This window comes from Pan paniscus, chromosome 6, assembly GCF_029289425.2.
Source record: "Pan paniscus chromosome 6, NHGRI_mPanPan1-v2.0_pri, whole genome shotgun sequence".
NCBI classification, from domain to species: Eukaryota; Metazoa; Chordata; class Mammalia; order Primates; family Hominidae; genus Pan; species Pan paniscus.
The window spans coordinates 153,801,402-153,818,739 of NC_073255.2; the positions used below are offsets into that span (position 1 = coordinate 153,801,402).

The following is a 17,338-nucleotide window of genomic DNA, read 5'->3' on the forward strand; positions in this document are numbered from 1 at the left end:
CTGCTTCAGGGCTGTGGAATTACTTGGAATGTTTTACAAATGGTTGCTACAAAACAACAAAAAAGGTAATCACAAATGTGTACATCACAATATGCCTTTTAAAGACATTATGCATTGTGCTCACATTCCCTTAAATGTTGTTTCCAAAGGTGCTCAGCCTCTAGCCCAGCTGGAATCTCCGGGAAGAGGCAGAGACAGTTTGGGGAAAAAGACACAGGGGAGGAGCGGGAGGCAAAAGTGGAAAGCAGCCTTCCAGTTAAAGATCAGTCCTCAGTTAAAGGTCAGCTTCAGGCAGGCTGGCCTCAGGCAGAGTCAGGGTCAGAGGGAGGAGCAGCAGCAGGGTGGGACTGGGCATTCTACATCTCATTCAGGTCAAGCAGAGTCTGGACCAGCATCTTTTGTGTACAGAGGCGCTGTCCTTTGGTGCATTTGAGTTTATCTTCCAGGTCTTCAGTTGTATTTTCCAGCTTGGCTACCAATCTCTCAGCAAACCCATCACGGGTCTCTCCCTCCTTGAATTTATCAGTAAGAATCTTGATCTCTTTCTCATATTTGTCTTCTTTTTGAGAGTACTTTTCTTCAGCGGGACTCAGACACTTCAGATTCTGGTCCATCAGTCTGATCTGCTCATCCATCTCTCGGCAACGGTACTCTGCCAGCTCAGTTTGTTCCTCTGTGCGTTCCAAGTCTCTTTCAATGATCACCAACTTATGAGCTACCTCTTCATACTTCCTATTTGCCTCTTCTGCAATGTGCTTAGCTTCTTTGAGTTGAATTTCCTGGAGTTCCATCTTTTCTTCATCTTTTAAGGGCTGGTTTTCAATAAACTTCATACCTCTCTCACTCTCATCAGTTTTTTCCGCTTCTTCCAGCTTTTGCAGGGCAGTGGCTGGGCGCTCCTGAGCACAGTCCAGCTTCTCATGAACCAGCTGGATCCTACGGTTCAAGTAGGCCACCTCAGCCTCAACCTGTTCCTGGGAACACCTTTCTCCCTCAACTTCTCACTGGAGACGATCAGCTCGCTCCTCTGCATCATCTGCCTGCTGCTGCATAACCTGGATATTGCCCTTAACCGCCTCGATGGTGGTGATCCCAGCCATGGTGCCCACTCGGCTACTGCTCGCACTCCGATTCCTGCCTCCTCCGCTCGGCGTTGCAGCCTCCTCTCCCTCCCCCATTTATTTATTCACTTATTCATTCATTTGTTTATAGCAGTATGGATTCATGGATATTTATTTTATACAGGTTATAATCCAATACTACTTTATTTCATTGTTCACATTTTTCCAGTTTTGGCCCATTGAGAACTCTGCTGCTTGGCTTCTGTGTTCCTTTGACATACTCCCATGATAGTGGGTTTTTCTTTTGAGAATTTCCTTACTTTTTAGCACTACAAGATGTTCTAGGCTCATCTTGTGTATTTCTTGTCCTCTGTCTCTCTCTCTCTTTATTGATTGGTTAATTGAGACAAGCTCTTGTGCTATCACCCAGGCTGGAGTGCAGTGGCACAATCATGGCTTTTTGTAGCCTTGACCTCCCAGGCTCAAGCAATCCTTCCATCTCAGCCTCCCGAGTAGCTGGGACTACATGTGTATGCCACCACGTCAGACTACTTTTTAACTTTTTGTAAAGATGGGGTCTCCCCATGTTGCCCAGACTGACCTCAAACTCCTGGGCTCAAGCGATGCTACTGCCTTGGCCTCCCAAGGTGTTGGGATTACAGGTGTGAGCACTGCTCCTGGCCTCTCTGTTTTTAAAAATAAACTGTTACCTAGACAGGTAAAGGTACTCCTACATCCCTTTCCCCACATGTTTTCTTTATTGGTAACCATTGTCCTGAAGTTGGTATTGTTCCCATGTATTTAATGTATTCATCAATAATGTATAGTTATTTTGTGAGTTTTAAAAATGTACATGATAGACTACTGCCCATACCCTTCTGCAACTTGTTTCTATTATCAAACATTATGTTTATGAGATCTTCCCATGTTGTAGATATAGTTAATTTAATTGTTATATAGTATTTCATTGCATGAGTATACCATGGCATATCCATTTTACCATAAATAGGTAAATTAATGCTGCATGGACCTCTTTACACATGTATTTGATTTATCAAGGGAAAGTGTTATCAACAGTAATGGGATCAACTAGGGAAAGTTTGGAAATTTGTGGGGGACATTTTATTTTTTAAATTTTTACATATTTCTTTTTTCTTCAGGAAATGCCAGCAGGAGGAATATTTTCAATTATTGATTGGGAGAGCCTTATTGACATTGGGAGAGGGTGAGGACAAAGGATGTATGATGACCTGTGATGTGTGTGTCTGCCTTTCTCCCATATAATTTTTAAATATCCCCCTCAGGTATTCTTGTACTTAAAAATTCTTTGTATGATGATCTGACTCTGGAACCTCCATTTTGTGTATAAAACCAAAGTATTTTTGGCATGGTTTTAGTATATGCTTTTTTTTTTTTTTTTGAGACAGAGCCTCACTGTGTCGCCCAGGCTGGAGTGCAGTGGCGTGATCTCAGCTCACTGCAAGCTCCGCCTCCTGGGTTCACGACATTCTCCTTCCTGCCTCAGCCTCCCAAGTAGCTGGGACTACAGGCATCTGCCACCACGCCCAGCTAATTTTTTGTATTTTTAGTAGAGACGGGGTTTCACCGTGTTAGCCAGAATGGTCTCAATCTCCTGACCTCGTGATCCACCTGCTTCGGCCTCCCAAAGTGCTAGGATTACAGGCGTGAGCCACTGCGCTGGGCCTTTTCTTTTTGAATTTAAACTATCATGCACATTGAGGGAAGAGTTTACTTTGTTCGGAACTTTTACCAAGTTCTGAACAAAGTAACACACTTGTATCATCCTGCATTTGTAGGTTTTGCATTCATGATGACAGTATATAGGAGTGCAAATGTCTGTTTACTTCATTAAATCCTCTACCAAAGTCATGAAAAAATTTGCATTTTTAATATAATTATATTTTCTAAATAGGGCCAGGACTAAGGTGAGGCAAGTGAGGTTGCTTAGGTGCAAAATTTGAGGAGATACAAATCCAAGTGTCCTGCAAGTGCAGGTTCAGCACTTTCACTACTTTGCCTGCTTAAATTTTGCACCCTAAGCACCTTGCTTGCCTCATCTCAATTCTGCCCTGATTATAAGTAATATTTTATGTATTTTTGTCATATTTTAGTTAGGCTATTGCATTAGTCCATTTTCATACTGCTGTGAAGAAATACCTGAGACTGGGTAATTTATAAAGAAAAAGAGGTTTAATGGGCTTACAGTTCCACATGGCTGAGGAGGCTTCATAGTCATGGCAGAAGGCGAAGGAGGATCAAAGGCATGTCTTACATGGTAGCAGGCAAGAGAGCGTGTGCAGGGGAACTGCCCTTTATAAAACCATCAGATCTCATGAAACTTATTCACTATCACAACAGCATGGGAAAAACCCACCCCCATGATTCAATTACCTCCCACTAAGTCCCTCCCATGACACGTGAGGATTATGGGAGCTACAATTAAAGATGAGATTTGGATGGGGACACAGCCAAACCATATCAGATATTATGGGGGTTTTTTGAAAACAATTTTTTTTTTTGAGATGGAGTCTCGCTTTGTCTCCCAGGCTAGAGTGCAGTGGCATGATCTTGGCTCACTGCAGCCTCCACCTCCCGGGTTCAAGTGGTTCTCCTTCCTCAGTCTCCCGAGTAGCTGGGATTACAGGTGCCTGGCTCCACACCTGGCTCATTTTTGTATTTTTACTAGAGACAGGGTTTCATCATGTTGGCCAGGCTGGTCTTGAACTGCTGACCTCAAGTGATCTGCCCGCCTTGGCCTCCTAAAGTGCTGGAATTACAGGCATGAACCACCATGCCCAGCCTTTTTTTTTTTTTCTTTGAAATTTATATGGATTAGGTAGATTATCTATTATGTTTGTTATAGAATAGAAAAAGGGTGTTTGAAATATTAGATCTGATTGGTCTGAGAACCACTGCTTTAGGACACATACTTGGAAGTGCCGTTTGCTGGGCCATATGAGCATCTTCAACTTTACTGGGTATTGCCAGATTCCTTTACAGAATGGTTGTCTCAGTCAGAGGTTGCTGTAGTGATGCTATATTAAAAGAAACAAGGCCGGGCATGTTGGCTCACACCTGTAATCCCAGCACTTTGGGAGGCCGAGGCAGGCAGATCACCTGAGGTCAGGAGTTCGAGACCAGCCTGGCCAACATGGTGAAACCCCTTCTCTACTAAAACATACAAAAAAAATTAGCTGGGCGTGGTGGCAGGAGCCTGCAATCTCAGCTACTTGGGAGGCTGAGGGAGAGAATCACCTGAACCCAGGAGGCGGAGTTTGCAGTGAGCCGAGATCAGGCCACTACACTCCAGCCTGGGTGACAGAGCAAGACTCTCTCAAACAACAACAATAACAACAACAACAACAAACCCCAAAAGACCCCAAGTTCAAAACTCAGTGGCTTCATATAGTAAGTATTTATTTTTCCCTGTCAACCTGTGGGTAGATTGCAACAAAAATTAGCTGGGCAGGATTCTGGACTTCAGGCACTGAGCTCCAGTCTGCAGGTTGGATTGAGGTTGGGTTCAGGTCTGCTCCATGTCTCTCATTCTCTTGGACTAACAGCTACCTAGGACATGTTTTCCTCATGGAAAGTGGCAGAAGCAAAAGAAGCCAAGTGGAAATATGTAAAACCTCATGTGGGCCATACATAGAACTGACTTGCTGTCATTTTTGCTCACATTTCATGGACCCCAGCTTGTCACAAGGCCAAGCCCAACATCCGTGAGGTAGGGCTATATATTCTGTATATTCTAGTGAATGGTACTGCAAAGTTATCTGGCAATGATGTGGATTAGAATTCTAGTACAGGGAGGGTGTGAAGAATTATGAATAATGATTCAGTTTACCACATAGTTGTACCATTATATACCTCACCAGTAATAGATGCTTCTCAACATCTTCACTAGTCTTGATGTTACCCAACTTCAACATTCTTGCTAGTTTGATGAGTGTTAAATGACATTGTTATTTTAATTTTCATTTCCAATTATATAAGTCTTTCAAAATATTATCTATTCATTTTAAAAGATTAGTTTTAGCCTCCACTCTAAAGTCAGTTAGAATAAGGAGGCTTTTTTTTTTTTTTTTTTTTTGAGACGGAGTCTCGCTCTGTCGCCCAGGCTGGAGTGCAGTGGCGCGATTTCGGCTCACTGCAAGCTCCGCCTCCCGGGTTCACGCCATTCTCCTGCCTCAGCCTCCCGAGTAGCTGGGACTACAGGCGCCCGCTACCACACCCGGCTAATTTTTTGTATTTTTAGTAGAGACGGGGTTTCACCGTGTTAGCCAGGATGGTCTCGATCTCCTGACCTCGTGATCCGCCCGCCTCGGCCTCCCAAAGTGCTGGGATTACAGGCGTGAGCCACCGCGCCCGGCCAAGGAGGCTTTTTGTGATGAAAATAAAAATTTGGAATCTGAGATTATGATAGTTATAATCAGTTGCTCACTTTGGCTACCAATTAATTTGTTTTTCTTTTGCTTAAGTAATGTCAGATATTCTGAGGACCATTAAAATGTCTAGACTCTGTTCTCCAAGGGCCCTGTTCTAACATTCTGATTCTGTGTACATGATGCATTCGTAATTTTCTTTCCATGTAATAATCTAATTTTATTGACCCCACTAAGTAAGTAAGGTGTAGGCATTATATTCCAAACTACTCTTTCAAAAGTGTGACTGTACTGCAAACAATGCAGATGTTGTGGGTTTCAATAAATGGATTTCCGGTATGTTTCTCTGGGAAGAATGCTTCCTGTTTATTGGCACTCCTCTGATGTGGAGGCAGGTCTTGCTGGAGAGCTGCATTCAGGTGAGAGAGGGGTGGGAAGGAAGAAAGGCACCCACAGAGCTTCTGCCTTGTAAATATAATCTCATTTGTGCTGGGATCAGACAGATCAGTCCAAGAGTGGTAGTATTTTTTTATGTTTTTATATATTTTTTATTTTGAGACAAGGTTTCACTGTTTTGCCAGGCTGGAGTGCCGTGGCACGATCTCGGCTCATTGCACCCTCCGCCTCCCAGGTTCAAGCAATTCTCCTGCCTCAACCTCCCAAGTAGGTGGGACTACAGGCACGTGCCACCATGCCCAGCTAATTTTTTTGTATCTTTAGTAGAGACAGAGTTTCACCATGTTGGCCAGGATGGTCTCGATCTCTTGACCTCATGATTCGTCCGGCCTTGGCCTCCCAAAGTTCTGGGATTACAGGCGTGAGCCACCGCGCCCGGCCGAGTGGTGGTATTTTTAAAGAAGCACAGGCCATACCTGCAAAAACAATAAAAATTGAAAAGGAATTTCTTTCTATACTGTTATTTCTTAAAGGAGATACAATTCATAACCCCAGTAACATTTCCAGAGCCCTCCTCTGGCTTCTACTTCTCATTTCTCACTTCTCTCCTCAGTTCTCTCTCCTGTGCCTGGTCAGTGGAGCTTTTGCCATTCTCACTCTCATCTGCTCAGCTGAGCTTGGCTGAATCATTCCATGGGCCAGCCTCATATCCTTCTGGCCAGCCTCATATCTTTTGGTAAAACATGGAGACTTACATGACATTTTCAGAGAAGAACCATAGTTGAGGAAGGCCAGGCCAGTGTCTGTGGAACAATGTCTCTCTTACCAGATAAGAAAGAAGTTGCTTCCTGACTTGCAGGTGTGAAGTTTTCTGATGTCCCCCGATTTCCTTTTCCCAGGAGGCACCAGCTTCCACAGGATTTGGAGAGGATGTATTCCACTTCTGGTATCTTAGAATCCAGAATCTTGAAAGACAACAGAGGAGATCAAAGATAGAATGGACCAATTACATTCTAGAAAAGGCTGTTGACTAGAACTTTGTTTAGGGATAGTGGGATAAATTAAATGCTTCAATATACATTATGGACATTATTATGACTGACAAAGATAGGGCACTGTATTCAAATGAAGGTCATAGCAGGAAACATATCATACATTCTGTCTATCTGTCTATCTATCCTATCTATCTATCTATCTATCTATCTATCTATCTATCTATCTATCTATCTATCTAATCTATCTATCTAGAGACAGTCTTTCTCTGTTGCCCAGGCTGCAGTGCAGTGGCATAATCTTGGCTCACTGCAAACCTACAGCTCCCAGGTTCAAGCGATTCTCGTGCCTCAGCCTCCGAGTAGCTGGGACTACAGGCATGCACCACCAGGTCCAGCTAATTTTTTGTATTTTTAGTAGAGACAGAGTTTTGCTATGTTGCCCAGGCTAGTCTCAAACTTCTGAGCTCAGGTGATCTGCCTGCCTTGGCCTCCCAAAGTGCTAAGATTACAGGTGTGAGCCACTGCGCCTGGCCCAAATCATGCATTCAAATTGGCAACTGAAGAGAATTTAATAAAAGGCTATTTACAGAGGTATTGGCAGGATAATAATAAAGAATGTTTTATTGGTAACAAAGGATAGCACAGTACCCTGGAGCAAGCAGCAGAAGGGAGCCATGACCATCCTTGGGCACAGCTCTAAAACCTGGGGAGGGAGCCATGACCATCCTTGGGCACAGCTCTAAAACCTGGGGAGGCAGCCATGTGGAAAGGCTGTGGCCTTCAGTGGAGAGACATAGCCAATCTGTGCATTGGGAGCCTGGAGAAAATGCTCTGTGCCTATTTTTCTCCCACCCTATTAATCCCCTGTTGGGGTCTTTCATTGGCTGAACCCAACCAGAAGCCTAGGGCAAGCAGCAGGGAAAGTGGAAGGGGAGGGACAAATGGAAAAATAACTAGCAGAAGACATTTTCTCTGACTCATTGAAATATTTTTTTGTTTCACTGTCTCTTTTCCTAACAAGAGGCATTTCTCAAGATTCCATTTACAGCAGTCTTCTTGTCTTATGCTGTATCTTTCAATAAGCTTGTGTAAATGAAAGTGAGATCTTTCTCCTTTCTGTCCACTCCCAACTTCCAGGTTTGCATTTTCAATTGTCTGTTGTATATTTTCACTAAGGCATAGGTTACTAGCTCTATCTCTTCCTTTTAACAGAGTGCAATTTCTCTTCAAGGCTCTTAATAGTCTTCATCTCTTCTTTCCTTTATATACGTTGTTACTAAATCCCATTAACTTTGTATTGCCTTAATCTCTCTTTGCTTCCTACTTCTGCCTTTATTTCAACACTTATAATCTTATTACAGTAATCTCCCAACTGGTCTTCCTGCCTGTAATCTCTCCTAATCTATCCTATATGCTGGGATATTGCTTGCAAATTCTTTAATGTCTTTCTATTGCCTAGCAAATGAAATAGAGACACCTAAACCTAATATGCTAGGCCTTCTACCGTGAGCGCCACTGCATGTTTCTGGCTTGATACTCACTGCTTTCCTTCATACACCATGCTCCATTCAAAGTATGCTTTACTAAATGTAACTTTATCATATTTATCATGCTCATATTCCTTTTTTCTTTTTCTTTTGTTTTTCGTTTTGTTTTGTTTTTTTTTTTTTTTTTTGGAGACAGAGTCTCACTCTGTCGCATGGGCTGGAGTGCAGTGCTGCGATCTCGGCTCACTGCAACCTCCGGCTCCTGGATTCAAGCAATTCCCCTGCCTCAGCCTCCCGAGTAACTGGGATTACAGGCGCCCATCACAACTCCCGGCGAATTTTTGCATATTTAGTAGAGACGGAGTTTCGCCATGTTGGCCAGGCTCGTCTCCAATTCCTGGCCTCAAATGGTATGCCCGCCTCGCCTCCCAAAGTGCTGGGATTATAGCCATGAGCCACCACGCCCAGCATTCATATTCATGGTCACCTTAAAAATTCTTCACTTTTGTTGTCATGGAGGCCAGATGAGTCATCTGCAAGTTAGACACCTGTAGTTTATCTGAGTCGGAACACTTCCTAATATCCCACATTCGAAATGTCCCACATAACCAATATACCCTATTGGCTCCTTAGTCTCCTTGTCCTGTGGCTCCTTCACAGGAGCTTCACTTTTCCCTCGAGAGTTTTACTCGATGCTTGATGGTGCATCCTGGCTTGAAAGCCCCTGGACTTTGACATGCTCTGGGTCTTTTCCCCTCAGTGCATGTTTGTCTACAAGCTGAGCTCTTCCAGCTGCTGTTGTCACAAGAAACAGCTGGCAGTCTATATGGAGGCCTCTGTAGCATTCCTCACTCACCTTTAAGTTAAAATTGTTATTTTAAAATAATTCCAAATTTGTAGAAAAGTTGAAAGTACAGTACAGTTTTTTCTTCCAGAACCATTAGATGCTGATGTGGTACTTTATCACTCTGAAATACTTTAGTGTATATTTCATACAAACAAAGATGTTCTTCAAAATAACCACAGTATACTCATCAAAATAAGAAATTAATTAGATTTGTTAATCAGAAATTGGTACAGTGACACCATCTAATTCTGTCGATTCTGTGCAAGTTTTGCCAATGGTTACAATATGCTTTACAGCAAAATAATTCAGTTCACAATCATGCCTTCCATTTAGTTGCCATGTCTCTCCAGACTCCTTTTTTTCTGCAAAAGTTCCTCAATTTTTCCTTAACTTTAGTGACCTTGACCTTGATAGTTTTGATGAATACATGCCAGTTATTTTGTAGAATACCATTCAATTTGAATTTGTTCAGTAGTTTTTGTTTTTTTTTTTTAATAGACAATCTTGCTCTGTCACCCAGGCTGGAGTGCAGTGGTGCGATCATGGCTCACTGCAGCCTCGACCTCCCAGGTTCAAGTGATCCTCCCCCTCAGCTTCCCAAGTAGCTGGGTCCACAGGCACATGCCACCATACCCAGCTAATTTTTTTTGTAATTTTTGTAGAACTGCGTTCTCACTATTTTGCCCAGGCTGGTCTCAAACTCCTGGGCTTTAGTGATGCTCCCACCTCGGCCTCCCAAAATGCCAGGATTATAGGTATGAACCACTGCACCTGGCCTCAATGGTTCCTCATGATTGAATTCAGGTTATGTAGATACCTTTGGCTGTGATGATGCTATGTTTTTCTCATAGAATCCTATCAGGTAGCAAATGATTTTTCTTGGTCCCGTTATTGATTATTCTCATTGTGATTACTTGACTAAGATGGTGTCTGTGAGGATTCTCTATTATATTCTATTCTCTTTTGTAGATAACAAGCATTTTTGTAGAGACACTTTGAAACTGTAAATTCTTTATCAGACGCTTAATGTACAGTCATGTGTTGCTTAATGACAATCCCTCCTTTCTGGAATACCTCCTGAAGGACCTGCTTGAAGCTGTTTTACAGTGAGCTAAGTAGGAGTACACTCTAAAATAATGATAAAAGTGTAGTAAATACATAAACCAGGAATATGGTCATTTATTATCCTTTTCAAGTATAATGTACTGTACATAATTATATGTGCTATACTTTATTTAATTGGTGCAGTAGGTTACAAAAGTGAGTAATTATTTGTGCTACAGTGTTACAATGGCTGCAAAATCATTAGGTGATAGGAATCTTTCAGTTCCATTTTAATCTTTTGGTATATAATCTTGGCAGTAGGTTACAAAGTGAGTAATTAGTTGTGCTACAGTGCTACAATGGCTGCAACATCATTAGGTGATAGGAACCTTTCAGTTCCACTTTAATCTTTTGGTATATAATCTTGTACTGTTGTTTAATGTGGTCTGTCATTGACAGATATGTTGTTATGTGGTGCATGACTGTATTCATTTACTTCTGCTGCTGCTGCTGCTGCTGCTTCTTTTTACTTCTTTTTTTTTGTTTTTTGAGATAGACTTTCGCTCTTGTTGCCTAGGTTGGTGCAATCTTGGCTCACTGCAACCTCCGCCTCCCAGGTTCAAGTGATTCTCCTGCCTCAGCTTCCTGAGTAGCTAGGATTACGGGCATGTGCCATCATGCCCGGCTAATTTTGTATTTTTAGTAGAGATGGGGTTTCTCCATGTCGGTCAGGCTGGTCTCGAACTCCCAACTTCAGGTGATCCGCCTGCCTCGGCCTCCCCATTTACTTCTTTAAACCAGTGTAGACTCCTGCTTTTCTGTTGTATTCAGTGGGATATAGCCTATTTTTCCTATCATTATTTTAATACTCAAATTGTCCTAGATTTGGCCCATGGAAGCCCCTTCAAGCTAACTTCTCTATCCTTTTGACATGTCCCTATTATTCTTTGAGGACTTGATTACTTTCTAAGATGTCCCAGTCTCATCTTGTACTTTTCCTGTTCCATTCTTGGAATCAGCAGTTTCTCTGAGGATCCCTTTTTCATTTTAGTGGAGAAAAATATTTAGAAGCCAAGATGTGGGCACACGGTATGCTTGTTGCCATTGAGGAGTTGCTGTTTCCAGTCCTATCAGGGGAGAATAAGGGAATATATGTATATATTCATATATAGATCTATGCACTTTTACATGTATATATATTTTTTTGTTTTTGAGATGGAGTTTCACTCTTGTTGCCCAGGCTGGAGTGCAATGGTGCAGTCTCAGCTCACTGCAACCTCCGCCTCCCAGGTTCAAGCGATTCTCCTGCCTGAGCCTCCCAAGTAGCTGGGATTACAGGCATATGCCACCACACCTGGCTAATTTTGTATTTTGAGTAGAGATGTGGTTTCACCATATTGGCCAAGCTGGTCTTGAACTCTTGACCTTAGGTGATCTGCCCGCCTTGGCCTCCCAAAGTGCTGGGATTACAGGTATGAGCCACCGCGCCCAGCCATGTATATTGTTTTTATATCTAGTTCTTATCTATCTCTCTTGAAATTATAAGTTCATATTGATATCTCAGATCCTCATCTAATCTCTCTGTTTCCTTCTTTTCATATTTGTTCATTTCCTGAAAATCAGAAATGTGGGTCCCATTATCCTTAATATATTTACTTATTTGCTTAACCCATCTGTATGTAACCAGTATCTCTTAATATCCCCCCTCACCTCACCCTGGCTCTGATATCACATGCTTGGGTTTTGAAACCACATGCTGAGCATCCTCCTCAGAGGCCTTGCTCAATTGTCTGGGCTCCAGCACCCAATATCCTCTACATCCATCCCCCTTCCCCTAGGGGATGCCTCCTTATACACACTGGGCTCTGACACCACGTGCAGCCTGCCCCCTGTTCTTATACCCTCCTTTCTCTGCTTGGGCCATGACACCCTAAGCAGGGCTGCCCCATGCATCGATGCTCTCCTCACCTTGCTGAGTCTCAGTGCCACTGCCAACCCCCACTGTCTGTCTTCACCCAAGCATAGATACCTACCTCACTTGGCCCCACCTATGACTTTAGAACTATGTAGGAAGGGGAAGAGAAAGAGGAGGTGGGCCCACCTTTATGATTGATTCTCCTCTCACCCCTTTCTCTTTCTTGCTACCTTTAAGAAAATCCAAATAATATATTAATCAGTTACTACATACTTAAAGTTTTTGGTCTCATTCTTGGTTTCAAAGTCATGTCCTCTTTCATTAAGCTAAGCTCTCATCTATTTGTTACATCCTTCGGTTCTTAAGGTGATATCGATCAAATTATGTGAAGATGTAAGGCCTTGAAGAAACCTTGCAAACCTTGCCACAAAGAGCATGTCTATTGGAAAGCAGCAGTTTGAATGCTAGCTCCAGTTTGCACGTATTTATGTCAGCTGTATATGTGTGTGTGTGTGTGTGTGTGTGTCTGTCTGTCTGTCTGTCTGTCTGAGAAAGAAGAGAAACTTTTGAAATTGGGCTGAATAATTTATAAAGGACTCCCTTGTTGTGATAGTCTTTAAACATCCCCAGATCTGGCCTGTCAATCTGAGACTTCTCAGCCTCCATAACTGCAAGAAATAAATTCCTTTTCTTTATAAATTACCTAGTTTCAGGTATTCTATTATGAGCAACAGAAAATAGACTAATACAGGCTCTGTTTTCTTTTAAGATGGCAGCAGTCTGGTTAATCCTAAAGTCTGTGGGATTATCTGTTATACAATAGCGCATCTCTCTTTTCCATGTTGGGGTCAGTTACGTGTGCCCTAAACTAAGTGCTCAGTGAGTTTCTGTGCACTTCTTCTATTGTATTACTTAATTTTTCCCCAAGGACCCAGTAATAGATGGCAGGGGGTGGGGTAGATGAGGAGATGACTCTATCACTTAATGTCTGTATGACTTAGGATACATTATTTAATACGTGAGGGTCAGTTTTCTCATTTGTACAGTGGGGATTTTAATAACTTTCTTACCCTGTTCCTGTGAGGGTTAAATGAGATACAACATATGTAAATATGCCCAACACATGTGCAGAGTCAGTGCTCAATATAGGCATTCGCTTTCCTCTACTATGGGTTTAAGATTCATGCAAGGATGTTAAAACAGCTCAATCTGGACTGTTCTCATGACCATTCAGACTTAATATTTACCCTAAAACTGGCATTACCCTTGATTTAGTCATGACGTGATTATTAAATTTGTTTAAAAAATTGGGTCCTGTATAAGAACTGCCCATGATTTGGATTTTGGCAGGTAATTTAGCTGTACCATCAATGGTAACTGTTTATCCAGAGTAATTCTTTCTACCACTAGATGGTGCTTGTCCATATATTTGTGAGGCTCTCCTATATAAAGTTACATAATTTGGGGTAAAACACATCTTGTTGACCTTTGAGAATTGTATAGTGGTATTGATACTCATGTTCACCTTGTTGATGAGATGTTTTTAAGGGTAAAATTTAGGGTAGGATTTGATGAAAATTTAAAAGTTTGGATCACTTTGTTTACCCATAGCATTCCCAACTCCTAAGTATAAGATATTTACTAAAAAAATGATGAGATGGGAAGAATTAATGTGGGTAATATGGTATTCGTATTTTTGAAATGTGTGCGAAATTGGACCTAGGCTAGTTCATGAATTTGTTAGAAGCATCAAGATAATTAAGCAATCTGTAGGCCCACATAATTTCCTCTTGATTTTTCAATATGAACAGAAAAGCTTAGCAGACATTTCACACTCAAATGTACTAGTAGTGGATAGTCAACATCACATACAACTCAGAGTACGCATCATTTGAAGTATGGTGACATCAAAAAATATAAAGCAATTTTTGTTTTACTTTATGAACAAATTCAACAAGCAAATTCAACATGCCTCACATGGGGCTACAGAGATGAGACATAGTCCCTTCTTTCATGAAGTTAGGAATAATTAATTGTGTTTGACTGAGGTTAGCTGGTATAATAGAGATTGTGTGGGATCAGAGGAAAAGGTGATCAGAATTTGTGTTATGCAACTATTTTAGATGAGCTGTGAGGAAATCCCTGCTAGCGATTTGCTACTCTGTGCTTTCCACAAATAGCTGACATAGCCAGTTTGGAAATAAATACTTTGGTGATTTATTTTATTTTACTTTATTTCATTTTGAGACAGAGTCTCGCTCTGTTGCTGAGGCTGGAGTGTAGTAGCATGATCTTGGCTCATTGCAACCTCCGCCTCCCAGGTTCAAGTGACTCTTATGTCGCAGCCTTGCAAGTAGCTGGGATTACAGGCATGCACCACCATGCCAGGCTAATATTTGTATTCTTAGTACAGATGAGGTTTTGCCATGTTGGCCAGGCTGGTCTCAAACTCCTGACTCCAGTGATCTACCCACCTTGGCCTCCCAAAGTGCTGGGACTACAGATGTGAGCCACCACGCCCAGCGTGATAATTTTAATTTTCAGAATTTCTGAACACTAAGAGCATTCTGGGTTGTGTGAGTAGAATATATTTTAGTTGAAAGTGGGATGATTCTGCTGTTTCATTCTAACTGTAAGTGGAAAGGAGGGGAGGAGATGGGACTGGTGGTGAATTGAGAGTTGAGGGGTACTGAAGCAGAGTCAATGAGTTGAGAGGTGGTGGTCATGTAGGATAAGGGGTTTTATTTGTAAGCAACAGAAACTGACTCTATTTTAAGGAAAAGTGAAAAATTTTCAGAATCCAATAAAAAGCTGAAAAATTCAGTTTCAGAAAGGACAAAATCAAGAGCATTTTCAGGGATTTAGGTAGTAGGAAATAATAAATCATTTTCTGAGAATGCCACTGTAAGAATAAATGGATTCCAGCTGCTTCAGTTTTTTTCTTTTATTATTTAAAAAAATCACTGATAAATACCATATTCTTTAGAGACAGCATAAGTACCAATCCCAGTTGACATCAGATGAAATGGGGAAGGCTAGCGTGAGGGAAAAGAGGAGCAGGTTTTGGCGGAAAGACTAGTTTTGGATGTCAGTGGAAGAGATTCAAATATTCAAATTGAGATATTGGGTAGGTAGTTGGATATATGAGTCTGGAGGTAGAGAGAGAGAGATTTCAGATAGGTGGTATTTAAAGTCATGGGATTAGATATGGTTACTAAAGAAGTGAGTATACATGAGAGTCCTTAAATTGCATGGTGGGGCTTTCCAACCCAAAGAGGATGGGAGGAAGAAGAACCGGCAAAGGAGACTGAGAAGGATGATTAAGAACTTCTGCTGCTGGGCCTTTAAGTGAGAATTCATGTGTGTGTTCAAATTCTCTGAGCCCTTTCACATAGTCTGCCTATCCACATTCTTAATCTCCAACCTTTGTGCTACCAATCCTTCAGTAGCAGGACATTAGACATTGCTCAGGAATTTATATAGATTCTGATCCTATGGCTTTTCTTCTGGCAGACAAAGTAAGAAGATGTATTATTTGAAGACTCTCCCTTCTTTATTATTCTCAGTCACCCCAAAGAAGAGCTATAAGCAGTAAATGAGTACTGGCATGTCACATAGAGCCATCAAAATGGGCTGGGTATTTTTCATCTTTAAGTATCTAACTGGGTTCTGGGTGAGTCCCCATGAACTGGTATATGTTTGAGGCACAGGAGTAGACTTAACTGGGTGTGCATATCCATTATGCAACGTCCTGGGCCTTTGGGCCTGCTGTGGCATCACTGGCTTGGCTGTTCAAGGCTGCAGCAAGAAAACTGCTCCTCTTTTGACGTTCTTTGCCTAGTCCCAGATTCTTGTCACTAAAAATTGGCCCCTGATTTGGTTCCTGACTCTGCATCACACCTGAACTTCAGACATACTGATTTTCCATGAGATTGCTCTTGGCACCAATCCCTTCACTTATATTGGCCACATTTCTTCAGAGTAATTTCTGACCTTTTTATTGGCTTAGATACCTCAAAGGAAAGAAACCTATTATCAGGGGCTTCTCTTGTTCACGTCTGGCATCAGTCTCTCTTTGGTACCAGAAATCACCCACTGTGAATAAACCCTTTTTCTTCTTTTGACACGGAGTCTCACTCTGTTCCCCAGGCTGGAGTGCAATGGGGCAATCTCGGCTCACTGCAACCTTGGCCTTCTAGGTTCAAGCAATTCTCCTGCCTCAGCCTCCCGAGTAGCTGGGATTACAGACGCCTACCACCATGCCCGACTACTAATTTTTGTGTTTTTGGTAGAGACAGGGTTTTGCCATGTTGGCCAGGCTGATCTCGAACTCCTGACCTCAAGTAGTCCACCTGCATTGGCCTTCCAAAGTGCTGGGATTACAGGCGTGAGCCACTGCACCCAGCCCACCTTTTCTTATTTTCCAAAAATTTTCTAGCCAGTCCTAATATAATGAATCATTTTTCTCCTTTGCTAGTTCAGGAGTACTGGCTGAACTAGTTAAATTAACCCCTATTATGACTTGTAAAAATCCAAACTGCTTGAAACATTTATATAATTCTATAGGAGGCCTCCTGTTTTCCTGAATCAGCCCATATCTCAGCTACATTAGTTGCTTTGATGAACTTGGTGGTCAGAGTGTTTACGTGGATCTCTTTGGAGTAATGTTGGTAGAAAATTAGGTTTTGAGTTTACCCACTTTTATAAAATGGAATGTTTATTGATATTTTTAAAATGACACTGAGGGATATTTTCTCTTCTGCTTTCTTTCATTAAACTGGTTCACTTGAAGCCAATATTTTAGCGGTCTGCTGCATTTAGTTTTTACTATATTTTTCAGAGAGTCCTTTAACATTGTTATATACAGATTTCATAGTCATTTATTTTTAAATTTTATTATAAAGCTTATTCATCTTTGCAGACCAGTGTATTTTAATAATATTATGATCACTAGAGGGCACTCTTTAAAAGATAAAGCAGATTTTTTTCATTTCTTGATTTTTGAAATCTGTGTGATCATAGCTATTGAAATAATTGAAGGTAGTGATTAAAATGATTGTTGTGTTCTGATTAAATATGGAAGCATAAATCATAATCTATAAAGGATACCGAAAATACTTTAAATAATCAACCAAATACAGGAATGGAGATGTCGTTACTTGAATTGACTATCCAACTTGCCTCAGA

The 17,338-nt window shown here is 41.6% G+C and overlaps 1 protein-coding gene and 1 pseudogene across 6 annotated transcripts in view; one reads left to right on the forward strand and one right to left on the reverse strand.

Moving 5' to 3' along the window:
* The window catches only part of ST7 (suppression of tumorigenicity 7), a 274,540-nt gene that overhangs the window by 18,291 nt on the left and 238,911 nt on the right, over window positions 1-17,338 (forward strand). The window lies entirely within an intron of this gene.
* Window positions 357-4,245, reverse strand: LOC117981082 (tropomyosin alpha-3 chain-like; annotated as a pseudogene).